The 15,933-nt window shown below is 36.9% G+C and overlaps 1 protein-coding gene across 22 annotated transcripts in view; it reads right to left on the reverse strand.

Annotated features, from left to right (window-relative positions):
• The window catches only part of MLLT10 (MLLT10 histone lysine methyltransferase DOT1L cofactor), a 258,500-nt gene that overhangs the window by 192,346 nt on the left and 50,221 nt on the right, over positions 1-15,933 (reverse strand). The window contains exon 3 of one of the 22 annotated variants that reach the window (XM_070501163.1): positions 13,966-14,012. The exons of the other annotated variants lie outside the window; for them this stretch is intronic. The gene's annotated coding sequence lies outside the window, so the exon portion shown is untranslated. The remainder of the gene's footprint in view (positions 1-13,965; positions 14,013-15,933) is intronic. 22 annotated transcript variants of the gene reach the window in all.

Below are 15,933 nucleotides of genomic sequence, written 5' to 3' on the forward strand. Positions count from 1 at the left end.
CTGGGCTGCCACAGCAGAGCACACAAACTTAACCACTCAGCCACAGGGCCAGCCCCTCTCACCATTCTTATTCAACATAGTACTAGAGGTTTTTGCCAGAGCAATTAGGCAAGAAAAAGAAGTAAAAGGAATCCAAATAGGCACTGAAGAAGAGAAACTCTCAGTGTTTGCAGATGACATGATTTTATATATAAAAAGCCCTAAAGAATCCATCAGAAAACTTTTAGAAATAATCAACATCTACAGCAAAGTTTCAGGGTACAAAGTCAACTTAGAAAAATCAGTAGCATTTCTATACTTTAATAACAAACAAACAGAAAAAGAACTCCAGATTACAATCTCATTTACAATCACAACAAAAAGAATAAAATATCTAGGAAGAAACTTAACCAAGGAGGTGAAAGACCTGTACAAGGAAAATTATAAGAGATTACTGAAAGAAACGGAATGACATAAAGAGATGGGAAGATATTCCATGCACATGGATTGGAAGAATAAGCATAGTTAAAGTATCCATACTACCTAAAGCAATCTACAGACTCAATGCAACCCCAATCAGAATACCAATGACATGCCTCACAGACACAGAACAAAGAATGTTAAAATTTATATGGGGCAACAAAAGACTACAAATAGCCAAAGCAATCCTAAGAAACAAGAACAAAGCTGGTGGCATTGCAATCCCTGGCTTCAAAATATATTACAGAGCTATGGTAATCAAAACAGCATGGTACTGGTACAAGAAGAGGCACACAGATCAACGGAACAGAATTGAAAGCCCACAAATAAAACCACACATCTTCGACAAAGGAACCAAGAACGTACACTGGAGAAAGGAAAGCCTCTTCAATAAATGGTGCTGGGAAAACTGGACAGCCACATGCAAAAGAACGAAAGAAGACCATTATCTTTCTCCATAGACAAAAATAGACTCAAAGTGGACCAAAGACTTGAAGGTAGGACCTAAAACCATAAAACTTCGGGAACAAAACATAGGCAGTACATTCTTTGACATCAGATCTCTTTGAATACCATGTCTACTCAGACAAGGGAAAAAAAAGAAAAAATAAACAAGTGGGACTTCATCAGACTAAAGAGCTTCTGGAAGACAAAGGAAACCAAGATCAAAATGAAAAAAAAACCCACCAACTGGGAGAAAATACTTGCAAATCATATATCCAATAAGGGGTTAATCTCCATAATATATAAAGAAGTCACACAAATGAACAACAAAAAAACAAACAACCCAATCAAAAAGTGGGCAGAGGATATGAACAGACGTTTTTCCAGAGAAGATATACAGATGGCCAATAGGCACATGAAAAGATGCTCAATATCACTAATCATCAGGGAAATGCAAATCAAAACTACACTTAGATATCATCTTATGCCCGTTAGAAAAGCTATAATCACAAAGACAAAAAAAGAACAAATGTTGGAGAGGATGTGGAGAAAAGGGGACCTTCATACACTGCTGGTGGGAATGCAAACTGGTGCAGCCACTGTAGAAAACAGCATGGAGATTTCTGAAAGAATTAAAAATAGAAAATACCATATACCTAGCTATCCACTACCAGGTATTTATCCAAAGGACTTAAAATCAACAATACAAAGAGACTTATGCACCCCTATGTTCACTGCAGCATTATTCATAATAGCCAAGACGTGGAAGCAACCCAAGTGTACATCAACTGATGAATGGATAAAGAAGATGTGGTGTATATATACAATAGAATGCTAATCAGCCATAAAAAAGACAACATTGTTCCATTTGCAATCACATGGATGGACCTTGTTGAGCGAAATAAGCCAGACAGAGAAAGACATACACTGTATGATTTCACTCATATGTGGAATATAAACAAACTTACAAACAAAGAGAACAATTTAGTGGTTAGCAGCAGGAATGGGTTAGAGGGTGGGCAGAAGGGGTGAAGGGGCACACTTAAATGGTGTATGACAAATATTAATGTACAACTGAAATTTCACAATGTTATAAACTATTATGACCACAATAAAAATTTTCTAAAAAACAGTTTTGTGTCATTTTTACTTGCCCTTGCTCCACCCCTCCTCGGCTTGACAATGGTCTTTAAGACAGCATCAAATGTTCCTAGTGTGGCATTCTGGTCCCTGGTTCCAGACAGGATAGAGCAGAACTTGTTCTCAAAGAACTGTATTCTTAAGTTTTGGCCTACCTAGGGGACAGGGAAGGGAAGAGAGAGAACCTGAAGGACTGACTCATGGCATTTGCCTTTGTTTCCCCTAATTTGGGTCTTTCTCAGGGTATTATAACTTTAAGAGGTTAATTGTAATCCCCAGGATGCCTGCCAAAAGAAATACGTAGAATATGAAAAAAGAAGCAAAATCTGTTCCAAGAGACAAAGAAGAACATTACATGTTGAAAAATTGGTCAAAACACCAAGAAGATATAACAATTATAAACATATATGTGCCAAACATCAGAGCTCCAAAATACATAAAGCAAAAATGAACAGAATTGAAGGGAAAAATACACAATTCTTCAGTAACAGAAACTTCAAAACTCAAGTTTCAATAACAGAACTCAGAAAATCAGTAAGGAAACGGAGGAATTGAATAACGCTACAAACTGCACGGGTGTAACAGACATATACAGAACACTGCACTAAAAACAGCAAAATAGACATTCTTCTCAAATCCACACAAAGATTCTCAAAGACAGATCATATCTTAGGCCACAAAACAAATATCAACAAATTTTAAAAGACCTGAAATCAGATCTTATCCAACCATAATGGAATGAAAATAGAAATCAACAAAAGGAAAACAGGAAAATTCACAAATATGCGAAAAAAAACAATACAACCTTAAATAACCAATGAGTCAAAGAAGAAATCACAATGGAAACTGCAAAATACTTTTAAGACAGATAGAAAAAAAAACCCCACAGCATATCAAATTTCATGTGATACACAGAAAGCAGCACTCAGAAGTAAATTAATTCCTGTAAACACCTATGTCGAAAAGGAAGAGGGCCGGCCTGGTGGCGCAGCAGTTAAGTTCGCACCTTCTGCTTCGGCGGCCCAAGGTTCGCCGGTTCGGATCCCGGGTGCAGACATGGCACCACTTAGCATGCCACACTGTGGTAGGTGTCCCACATATAAAGTAGAGGAAGATGGGCACAGATGTTAGCTCAGGGCCAGTCTTCCTCAGCAAAAAGAGGAGGACTGGCAGCAGTGAGCTCAGGGTTAATCTTCCTCAAAAAAAAAAATAATAACAATAAAATAAAATTAAGAAAAAAAGAAAGAAAGCTGCTTGAGTAGGGTGGGATGGGGTAGGGTAGGTCAATAAGAGGATGACAGTTTAAAAATACACATTTCTTTTTGAAGTGACAAAACCCTTCTAAAATTGAGTGTGGTGGCTGTACACATCTGTAAAGATGGAGAAAACAGAAATTGTACACTTTAAATGAGTGAAATATATGGTATATAAACTATCTCCCAATAAAGCTGTTTACAAAAAATGAAAATCTCAAATGAGTAAAATAACTATATAACTACCTTGAGAAAAAGAGCAAACTAAACCCAAAGCCATCAGAAGGATGGAAACATTAAAGACTAGAGATAAAACAGAGAATTAAAAAACAAGGGACAATCAACAAAACCAGAAGTTCTTTGAAAAGATCAACAAAACTGACAAACTTTTAGCCTAAGAAAGGAAACAAGAGACTCAAATTACTAAAATCAGAAATGGAAGAGGGCAGGGGGGCCCCATGGCCAAGTGGTTAAGTTTGTGCGCTCCATGTCAGCGGCCCAGGGTTTTGCTGGTTCGGATCCTGGGTGTGGACATGGCACCACTCGTCAGGCCATGCTGAGGCAGTGTCCCAGACGCCACAACTAGAAGGACCCATAACTAAAACGTACAACTATGTACTGGGGGGATTTGGGGAGAAAAAGTAGGAAAAAAAAAAGAAGACTGGCAACAGCTGTTAGCTTAGGTGCCCATCTTAGGGAAAAAACAAAAAAGACATGAAAGTGGGGACATTACCACTGACCTTACAAAAATAAAAAAGAATCATAAGACAATACTATGAACAACAGCACACCAACAAATCAGATAACCTGTATGAAACGGACAAATTCCTAGAAACACACAAAACTGACTCAAAAATAAAGAGAAAATCTCAACAGAACTGTAACAAGAGATTGAATCTATCAGTAAGCAAAAACCTCTCAAAAAGAAAAGCCCTGGATCAAATGCCTTCAGAAGTGAATTCTGCCAAACATGTAAAGAAGCTTTAACATAAATTCTTCTGAAACTCTCTCAAAAAATTGCAGAGGAGGGAACACTTCCTAACTCATTCTATGAGGCCAATATGTTATCAAATGCGCCTGAAGACAGACAAAACATAATAAAACAAAATTACAGACCAATATCCCTTATAAAGATAAATGTAAAAATTCTCAACAAAATACTAGTGTATTAGTGTACTAGAGCAGCCACAAAAATTACAAGAAATCTGGAAGCTTAAAAAAGCAGAAATTTATTCTCTCACAGATCTAGAGGCCAGAAATCTGAAATCAACATGCTTCTCTCCTAAATTCTGGTGGTTCTGGCAACCCTTGGCATTTCTTAGTTTATAGCTACATAACTCCAATCTCTACCTTAGTCTTCACATGGATCTGCATGAAGCCAACTCCCCATCTGTGTGTCTTCTCCTACTGTCTTTTACAAGGACATGTGTCATTACATTTAGTGTCCACACTAGGCCAAAATGATCTTATTTGAGATCGTTACCTTAACTACATCTGAACACCTTTACTCAAAATATGGTCAGAGTCTGAGGTTGTGGATAGACAAATCTCTTGGGGGACAACATTCAACCCACTACAACTACCAAACCAAATACAGGAGCATATTAAAAGGATTATACACTATGATCAAAAGGGATTTATACCAGGAATACAAAGGGAGTTGACAGAAAATCAATGTAACACATCACATTAATAGAACAAAGGACAAAAAGCACATAACCATCTCAACAGATACAGAAAATGCATTTGACAAAATTCAATCTTTTTCATGATAAAAACTCTCAACAAAGTAGGAAGAAAAGGGAACTTCCTTAACATAACAAAGGGCACTGATAAAGGGCACATGATAAAAACCAACTGGCAACATCTAACTCAATGATGAAAGACTGAAAGTGTTCCCCCTATGATCAGAAAGAAGACAAGGATGCCCAGTATTGCCACTTCTATTCAACACTGTACTAGAAATTCTAGCTAACGCAACTAGGCAAAAAAAATAAATAGAAGGCATCTAAACTGGAAAGGATGAAATAAAACTATTATTTATAGATGAGATGATCTTACACATAGAAAACCCTAAAGTACACACCAAAACTATTAGAATAAATAAATTCAGCCATTGCAAGGTACAAGAGCAACACACAGAAATCAGCTGGATTTCTATACATTAACAATGAACAATTCAAACAGGAAATTAAGAAAACAATCCATGTGCATCCAAAAGAATAAAATATCCAGGTGAAATTTAACCAAGGAGATGAAAGACTTCTATGCTGAAAATTACAAAACAGCACAACCAGAGGCACTCACAACTAGAATATACAACTATGTACTGGGGGTCTTTGGGGAAAAGAAAAAAAAAAAAGATTGACAACAGTTGTTAGCTCAGGTGCCAATCTTTAACAACAACAACAATAAAGCAAATTACAAAACAGTGCTTGAAAGAAATTAAAGACAAATAAATGGAAGATATCCCATGTTCATACAATGGAAGACAATATTAAGTCAGCAATACTACCCAAAGCAATCTGCAGATCCAATGCAATCCCTTATAAAAATGCCAGTGGCCTTTTTTGCAATCCTCGAATTCACAAGGCATTGCAACAGAACATGAATAACCAAACCAATACTGAAAACTAAGAATAAAATCACAACACTCACACTTCTCGATTTCATAACTTATTCCCAAAACTATAATCATCAAAACAGCGTACACTGCCATAAGAATAGACATAAAGACCAACGGAACAGAATAGAGTCCAGAAAGAAACCCATGTATCTTTGGCCAACGGATTTTCAACAAGGGTACCAAGACCATTCAATGGGGAAAAAATAGTCCTTTCAACAAATTGTGCTGGGACAGCTGAATATCCACAAGTAAAAATATCAAGTTGGACCCCTAATAAACACCATATGCAAAAACTAACTCAAAAGGGATCAACAATCTAAAAAGAGTTAAAAACATAAAACTCGTAGAAGCAAACAGGGGTATAAATCTTTATGACCTTAGATAACAATGGATTTCTTAGATATGACACCAAAAGCATGACCAACAAAAGAAAAATTAGATAAACTGGACCTCATCAAATTAAAAAGTATTGTGAATCAAAGGACATTATCAAGACAAAAAGTAACTACTGGAGAGGTTGGGGAGAAAAGGGAACCTTCATACACTGCTGGTGGGAATACAAACTGGTGCAGCCACTATGGAAAACAGTATTGAGATTTCTCACAAAGATTAAAAATAAAAATACCATATGACCCAGCTATACCACTATGGGGTGTTTATCCAGATAAATAAAATCAACAATTCAAAGAGACTCATGCATCCCTATGTTAATTCCAGCATTACTCACAATGGGGGCGGGCGTAGGCACAAAGGGTGAAGGGGGACACCTAAATGGTGACTGACAAATAATAATGTACAATTGAAATTTCACAATGTTGTAAACTATCATAACCTCAGCAGAAAAAAAAAAGTTAAACACAGAATCACCATACGACCCATCAATGCCACTCCTAGTATATACACAAAGAAATTGAAAAGAGGGAGTAAAACAGATCCTTGTACACCAATGTTGATAGCAACACTATGCACAATAGCCAAAAGGCAGAAACAACAGAAATCTCCTTCAACACATGAAAGGACAAACAAAATACGGTGTGTATATACATACATACACACACACACACACACACACACACACACACAGAGGAATATTACTAATCAATAATGAGGAATGAAGTACTCATACTGACTGCAACATTGATGAACCTGAAACACATTACGCTAAGTAAGCGAAGCCAGACTCAAAAGGTCACACACCATATGACTAGAATTATGTCCAATATCCAGAATAGGTAAATCCTTAGAGACAAAATGCAGACTGGTGGTTTCTAGGGACTGGGGGACAAAGAGCAGGATGTGGAGTTTCTGCTTAACGTAGGGTGTTTTCTTTTAGGGAGATAAAATGTTTGGGAAATTGTCAGAGGTGGTAGTTGCACATCATCATCGTGAAAGTAGTAAACGCCACTGAACCATATACCTGGAGATGGCTAATTTTACGCGATGTGAATTTTACCTCAATATTACGAAAAATAAATAAATAAATTTATCCTGTCCTTCCTTCAGAAACTGCAATTCAGGGTAATGAAACAGTTGATAAGGAAAAAACTCCAAAAAGAAATACAAGTAATCCTGCTAATACATAAAGTAATGATATGACAATTTATTCAAATTCTACTTAATAAAATAATGGATCCAGATACTGATCGACAGCTACTAACATCATACACACAAAGGTAACCAACTACCATACACCTCCCAAAGGAAGTATACAACACTTTCATTGATTTGAGATCTTCGTTTTTTAAAAACAGCTTATATACCATATATTTCACTCATTTAAAGAATACAATTTATGAAGTATTCTTGTCTGCTCCCACAACAAACTGACTATGATCAATCCTCTGGATACATATAACTACAAATGTATGGAAAATACATGGAACAAAGTAACTTGTTAAAACGCATGTGCATGCATGCACACACACACAGACACCATCTAATAAGATGCTATCAACAAATTCTACTATGGGAAGGAAACTACGGGGCAAATGACATCGATTTTTCCATAAGCAAATTGACAAGGAAAAGGAAGAGGAAAGGAGATTACAAAGAGACCCAGGGGACATATCAAGCAACTGCAAAATATGCATATTATTTGGATCCAGCTTATGGACTTTATTTGGATACTGATTCAATCACCTATTTAAAAAATATATTTAGGAGACAATCAAGAAAATGTGAACAATGACTGGATATTCAACAGTTTTTAAAAATTCTTGTCAGGACTGACATCAGCATCATGGTGGAGTGAACTTGCCCAGGACTCTCTCCCCGCAACATACAACAAAAAGGAGCAACTGTATTCCAACAGAAAATATGCTAATAACACAGGAATCCTGGGAGAGTCACAGGAGCCAAATGACAGAGGGCAGAGAGGCTGGAGCCCCCTCGGAGGACCCGGAACAGGGTAAGTGAGAGCTTCGCTCCCTCCCCTAAAGACTGGGATCGTTGCCCTGGGAGGCACTGTGAGGGAAGTAGTGGGGGAGGGGGTGTGGCACGACTGCAGGATCACCCATGACTCCCTAGCGCCCTTGCAGCCAAGAGGGAAGCTGTCTAACAGGGCGAAAACTTTCACGTGGGATAGCCTCATCAAGCCAAGATGCCAGGAGACTAGACAGCAGGAGCTGATCAGGAAACCCAGGTCGGCAGACAAAAGAAAGTGCTCCCCACCCCAACCCCCAAACTGCACTGTGCTGCGCCACCTCAGCTAAATGCGAGGGCTCAGAATACACGGCTCTCGATCCCCATCTAGTGGCGATAGGCTGTAACTGCAACCAAATAAAATCACAATGCAGAAAAACCATACCTGCAGCATCCAATAATTCATCAAATCTCCAGACCAGAGGGAAAACAATAAATACCCAGAATTCTGTCCTGAGGACTCAGAAATAAGTAAACTAAACGACAATGAATTCAGAATAGCTATCATCAAAAAACTCAATAAGATAAAAGAAAATAGAAATAATTCAATGAGTTCAGGAGCTACTTCACAAAAGAGATTTAAACTATAAAGAAGAATTGATCAGAAATACTATAGATGAAAGACCCAATGGAAGAGATAAAACAAAATATGGATTCCCTGAATGCTCGTGTGGACACCAGAGAGGAGCAAATCAGCATAATTGAAGATAGACATGTTGAATGGCTCCAGACAGAGGAGGAGAGAGAACTAAGACAAAAAAGAAATAAAGAAAATCTCCGAGAAACATCCAACTCAATGAGAAAATGAAACATAAGAATTATAGGTATCCAAGAAGGTGAAAAGAAGGAGAATGGAGCAGAAAGGGTGCTCAAAGAAATAATAGCAGAGAAGTTTCCAACTCTAGGGAATGAGAGAGAAACGTGAGTGAAGGAAGCTTTCAGATATCCTAGATTTGTCAATGTAAAAAGACCTACTGCAAAGCATATAATAGTAAAAATGGCAAAAATGGTTACAAAGAAAGAATATTCAGGGAAGCAAGGCAGAAGAAAATAACCTAGAAAGGAACCCCTATCAGACTTTCAGCAGACTTCTCTGAAGAAACCTTACAAGCTAGAAGAGAATGGAAAGACATATTCAAAACTTTAAAAGATAAAAATCTTCAGCCAAGAATACTCTATCCAGCAAAAATGTCCTTCAGATATGAGGGAGAAATTAAATCTTTCCCAGACAAACAAAAGCTAAGGGACTTCATAGCCACGAGACACGCCCTACAAGAAATCCTCAAGAAGGCCCTCATATCTGAAAAAAGAAAAAAAGGGAGAAAGGGGTCACAAAACACAGAGTAAGGAGACAGATAGATAGACTCAAAATAGGACAGCAAATATTCAACTATAGCATTAGGATACAGGGAAGGAAAGCACCGAAAACAAAGACAATCTTGTCACTTTAACCACAAACAAACAACACAAGTTGGAATAAGATGAGAATAACTTAGGAGGGGAGGAGGAAAGGGACTGAATCAGTTTAGACTAAGAAAATAAGAGGCCATCAGAAAGTGGACTGTGTTATGCATGAGATTCTGAATACAAACTTCAGGGTAGCCATTAAACTAAAGAGCAGAACAGAGACACAAAAAATAAATAAGGAAAAAACTAAGAAACACAGCATAACAAACTGTAGAAGTCAATGGGTAGACCAAAACACACAGAATGAGAAACAAAGGAAATGCAGGAAAACTGGAAAACAAGTCATAGAATGACAGCATTAAGCCCTCATACATCAGTAATCAACCTCAACGTTAAGGGACTGAACTCTCCAATAAAAAGACAAAGAGTGCCAAGATGGAATAAAGAACAAGATCCAACAATTTCTTGCCTCCAGGAAATACACCTCAGCTCCAATGACAAATACAAGCTCAGAGTGAATGGGTAGAAGACGATACTCCAAGCTAATGGCAAACAAAAGAAAGCAGGTGTCACAATACTTCTATCAGACAAACAGGATTTCAAGATAAGGCAGGTAAAGAGAGACAAAAGGGGCAGTACATAATGATCAAAGGGACACTCCATCAAGAAGAAATAATGCTTATAAATATCTATGTACCCCAACAGAGGAGCACCCAAGTTCATAAAGCAACTATTAACAAACCTAAAAGAAGATATCAAAAATAATACAATAATAGGACAGGACCTCAACACCCCACTCACATCATTGGACAGATCATCCAGACAGAAAATCAACAAGGAAACAGTGGAATTAAACAAAAAGCTAAAACAGTTGGACTCAATAGACATATATAGAACACTCCATCCCAAAACAGCAGAACACACATTCTTCTCAAGTGCGCGCAGAACATTCTCAAGGATAGACCATATGTTGCAAAACAAGGCAAGCCTCTATAAATTTAAACCAATTGAAATAATAACAAGCATCTTCTCCGATCATAATGCTATAAAGCTAGAAATTAGTTACAAGAAAAAAAAGCTGAGAATTCATTTGAGGCAAAAAAGATCCCGAACTGCCAAAGCAATCCTGAGAAAAAAGAGCAAAGCTGGACGCATCACAACCCCTGACTTCAAAACATACTACAAAGCTACAGTAATCAAAACAGCATGATACTGGTACAAAAACAGGTGCACAGATCAATGTAACAGAATTGAAAGCCCAGAAATAAAACCACACATCTATGGATAGCTAATCTTCGACAAAGGAGGTGAGGGCATACAATGGAAAAAAGAAAAGTCTTTTCAACAAATGATGCAGGGAAAACCAGAAAGCCACATGTAAAAGAATGAAAACTGACCATTCTTTCTCACTATTCACCAAAATAAACTCAAAATGGATCAACGACCTAAAGGTAAGACCTGAAACCATAAGGCTTCTAGAAGAAAATATAGGCAGTACACTCTTTGACATCAGTATTAAAAGGATCTTTTCAGACACCATGTCTTCTCAGAGAAGGGAAACAACAGAAAGAATAAACAAATGGGACTTCATCAGACTACAGAGCTTCTTCAAGTCAAGGAAAAACAGGATTGAAATAAAAACAAACCCACCAATTGGGAAAAAATATTTGCAGGTCATGTATCCAACAAAGGGTTAATCTCCATAATATATAAAAAACTCAACAACAAAAAAATCAAACAACCCAATCAAAAAATGGGCAGGAGACATGAACAGACATTTCTCCAAAGAAGATATATGGGTGGCCAATAGGCACATGAAAAGATGTTCATCATCACTGATCATCAGGGAAATGCAAATCAAAACTACACTAAGATAGAATGGCAAAAATAACCAAAAAACAAAAAGTAACAAATATGGGAGAGGCTGTGGAGAAAAAGGAACCCCCATACACTGCTGGTGGGAATGCAAACTGTTGCAGCCACTATAGAAAACAGTACAGAGATTTCTCAAAAAATTAAAAATAGAAATACCATATGACCCAGCCATCCCACTATTGGGCATCTATCCTAAGAACTTGAAGTCAGCAATTTCAAAAGTCCCATGCACCCCTATGTTCATTGCAGCATTATTTACAATAGCCAAGACGTGGAAGCAGCCTAAGTGCCCATCAACTGATGACTGGATAAAGAAGATATGGTATGTATATACAACGGAATACTACTCAGCCATAAAAAAGAATAAAATCGTCCCATTCACAACAACATGGATGGACCTTGAGGGTATTACGTTAAGTGAAATAAGCCAGATAGAACAAGACAATCTGTGTATGACTCCACTCATATGTGGAAGTTAAATATGTAGACAAAAAGAACAGAAAGGGGGCGTAAGGGGTGAGCACAAAGGATGAAGCGGTGCACCTACAACACGACTCACAAACAATAATGTACAATTGAAATTTCACAAGGTTGTAAACTACCATAACTCAATAAAAAATTTTTTTAAAAAATCCTTGTCAGTTTTTTAGGTGTGATACTATAGTGTGCATTTCCCAAATATCTAGTTATGTTAGAGATGCTCACAGAATTCAAAATAATCAGAAGAATGGGATAGGAAAGGGGATAGATGAAACAAGACTGGCCATGACTTGATCAATGTTAAAGCTAGGTACCTACAAATCCTTTCTACTTTTATGTATGCTTGAAATTTTTCCCTAATAAAAGCATTTTCCAAAAATATACCTGTAAAATTTTACCACCTTAATCTATCTCTGACGGCTATTCCTTCATTTTTATCTCTCCTACTGTCTTCAACCAGTCACTCATCATCATACCCTTGGACTTACTGCAATAAAACTGCAATAAAGCAGTCTTATCTTAGTGGATTTTTGATTCTAACATCAGAGCATAAAGCAAAAAATAAACATAAGCAAAACTATCCTTGAAAAATCCCTTAAAATTCCAATAGAGAAAGTACATTATATAGCTCATTATCTTGAATACACAACCCTGTTGGACTTTATAAGTTCTTCTAACTTTTCTGTCAAATAGTGTCTATCAATGGCCCTAATTCATTTAAAAATTTCTTCTTCAAGAATGTAATAAGGCATCACCACCTCTTGCCTGACCTGCTCAATAACACACTTGACGCCTTTGTCAATGATGGTTGGGAAAGCCTTACAATCACTCACAAGGGATTTTCATATAGATTTGCCTATAGCATATGCTCAGTGAGTAAAATGCAGATTGAATTACCTCTATAATTTAAATTATTTCTTTTTGTCTATCTCCCTCAACTCCCCCAGGCCATATAGCTGATTTTAAGTATGTTAAATGCACTTATGATCCAGCTCCACTTTTCTTTTTTATAGTTGGTCTGGTCTCATACCCTTGCAATCCATTCATCACAGTGATATGAGTGATCTTTCTAAAATAGAAATCTCATGTTATTCTTCAGCTTCAATGCCTCCCCCAACATTCAACAGGATCAAGTCCTTAGTATGAGAAAAAAAGGAAGGGAGGAAAGGAGGGCAAAAAGGAGAAGGGAAAGGGCAAGAAAAGAAGAGATGGACAAGCAAGAGAGGAAGGGAAGAAAACCTTGCGTATGTCTTCAGCTTCACCTCTCAGAAGGCCTACCACTCAAACCTTACAGTCCAATTCCCAATCATTTTAATTCCTTGATATACCTGTGTCTATATCATTTGAATTCTCCCTTTGCCTATAATACCCCACTTTTCACACATGATGTTAAAACACTTCAACACTATATTAAAACACTTACCTTTAACAACTGAGAACTATAGAGCAGTCGAGATGAAGTAAATTTAAAGTTGAATTGAGAAACTCCCAATTCTGACGACAAAGAAAAGAAAACCTAAACTAAAACCTGGAACATATTTTCCAGCAATGATAAGTAGGCATTTGATATTAAAGAATAGCATTATCAATACTTTACATCAGGTTCACTGTGGGGTTTTGTTAACTAGTCTAGAAATATAATTAACATTTCTACAGGAAAATGCATTCCAGGCTCCAAAATAACTTACCAATCAATTTTGGAACACAATTGAGTTAGAATTTTTTAAATACACATCAAATTTAGACTATAACAAAGACAGCATGTCAAATCAGTGAGGAAAAGATGAACTGTTCAATAAATGGTGATGGGACAAATGGTAGCATTTTAGCATCTAGGAAAAAATAAAGTTGGATCCATACCTCACATTGTATTACCTGGATACATTCCAAATGTATCAAAGATTAAACTGTAAAAAAAAAGAAACCATAAAAATGCTAGAGGAAAACATGAAAGAATTCCTTTATAATTTTGGAGTAGGGAAGGCCTTTCTAACTAATGGTTCAAAATACACAAGCCATGAAAGATAACATTAATAAATTCAACTAAATAAAAGTCAAAAACTTCTGCATGGTAAAAAGCTCCACGAGCAAAGACTAACAACTGGGCAAAAACTAGTCCAACTCATATCACAAAAGCCTAATGTATGAGGGGCTCCTATGAAAATGCCAACAAATCAGAAGGAAAAGGATCAACAACCAAACAGAAAAAGCATATGTATGAACAGACCACAGAAGAGAAAATACAAATTGCTCTTAAAAATATGAAAATATGCTCAGCTTCACTCAGAGTAAGAGAAATGCAAAATAACTGCTCTGAGATACCAATTTTCACCTACTGGATTATCAAGGGTATGGAGAATAGCTTATTCATTCATTGCTGCTGGGAACATAAATTGGTACAATCACTAGGGAGAACAATTTGGGAATATCTACCAAAATCAACTGCAAAATCCCTTTGACCCAAAATTTCCACTTTGGGGAATTAATAATCCTACAGATGCCCTTGAATACAAGCAAAATAACACACATGTAAGCATTAGCCATAAATGCAAAAGATTAGAAAGTCCATCAACAGGTGAGTGATTACCTAACATACAGTAAAAAAAAGTTCTTTATGGGTAATAGATTGCTCAGTAAAAAGAATTAAGATGCAAGAAAGTATATATAATATTCATCCATTTGTATAAAAATCGGAGATGAAAATATTCATCTATTTGTATTTATTTCTATATGCAAAAAAAAACCTAGAAGGATAAGCAAAAAAGTACTAACAGCAATTACGTTGGACGCAGGAAAGTTGCTGAGAAACTGGGCAGATGGTAAACAGAAGTAGGACGAAGGATTTTAATATTTTTAAAAATTTTTGGACAATATGACTGTATAACATAGTCTAAACATGAAATTTAAAACATATAGCCAAAAGCATTGTATTTTTCCCTTTTATTTACTCATGCCACTATTCTATTCTACGCCAGAAATACTTTACAGTTGGCTGCCCAAAACAGAGGAGTATACTAATAGTAATCATCGCTCTACTTTTTTGTTTCTTCATCAGTTACTTAATTTTCACAGTATGCCACGGTTTAACAAATTTGTGTCTACATATTGAAGAATGGCACTGAGTTAAGAAACATGGATTTCTCTGAGAAAGGTAACTCAAAGTGGAGATGAAAATGAGAAATACATACACAAGCGTTCTCAGGAAAGCATACCAAAATTTAGACACAGAAGTTAGCATTTCTTTCTGCTCAAGCAACACTGATCCTCAGGGTATTAAAATTAACATTCACTAGAAATATCACCTAACAATACACTAAAGAGAGAAAAAAAGAATCTAAAACAATAGATTTTAGCTCTAACAAAAAAAAAAAAAGAAAAGTGGCTTATTTTTCCAAAAATAATTTATAACATATGAAATTGTATCCATAAAAGGATATCAAGATTTCAATTAGAAGTATGTGGGTTGGGCCGGACCTGTGGCCAAGTGGTTAAGTTTGCACGCTCTGCTTCAGCAGCCCAGGGTTTCGCCAGTTCAAATCCTGGGCACAGACATGGTACCGATTGTCAAGCCATGCTGAGGAGGCATCCAACGTGCCACAACTAGAAGGACCCACAACTAAAAGTACACAGCTATGTACCGGAGGGCTTTGGGAGAAAAAGGAAAAATAAAATCTGTTACAAAAAATAAAAGTATGTGGATCATTCTGCATTAAAAAAAAACAATGCTTGGGGCTGGCTTCGTGGCCTAGTGGTTAAGCTCAGCGCGCTCCGCTTTGGTGGCCCAGGTTTGGTTCCTAGGCACAGACCTACACACACCACTCCTTGGCG

This window comes from Equus asinus, chromosome 29 (genome assembly GCF_041296235.1).
Source record: "Equus asinus isolate D_3611 breed Donkey chromosome 29, EquAss-T2T_v2, whole genome shotgun sequence".
Lineage (NCBI taxonomy): Eukaryota > Metazoa > Chordata > Mammalia > Perissodactyla > Equidae > Equus > Equus asinus.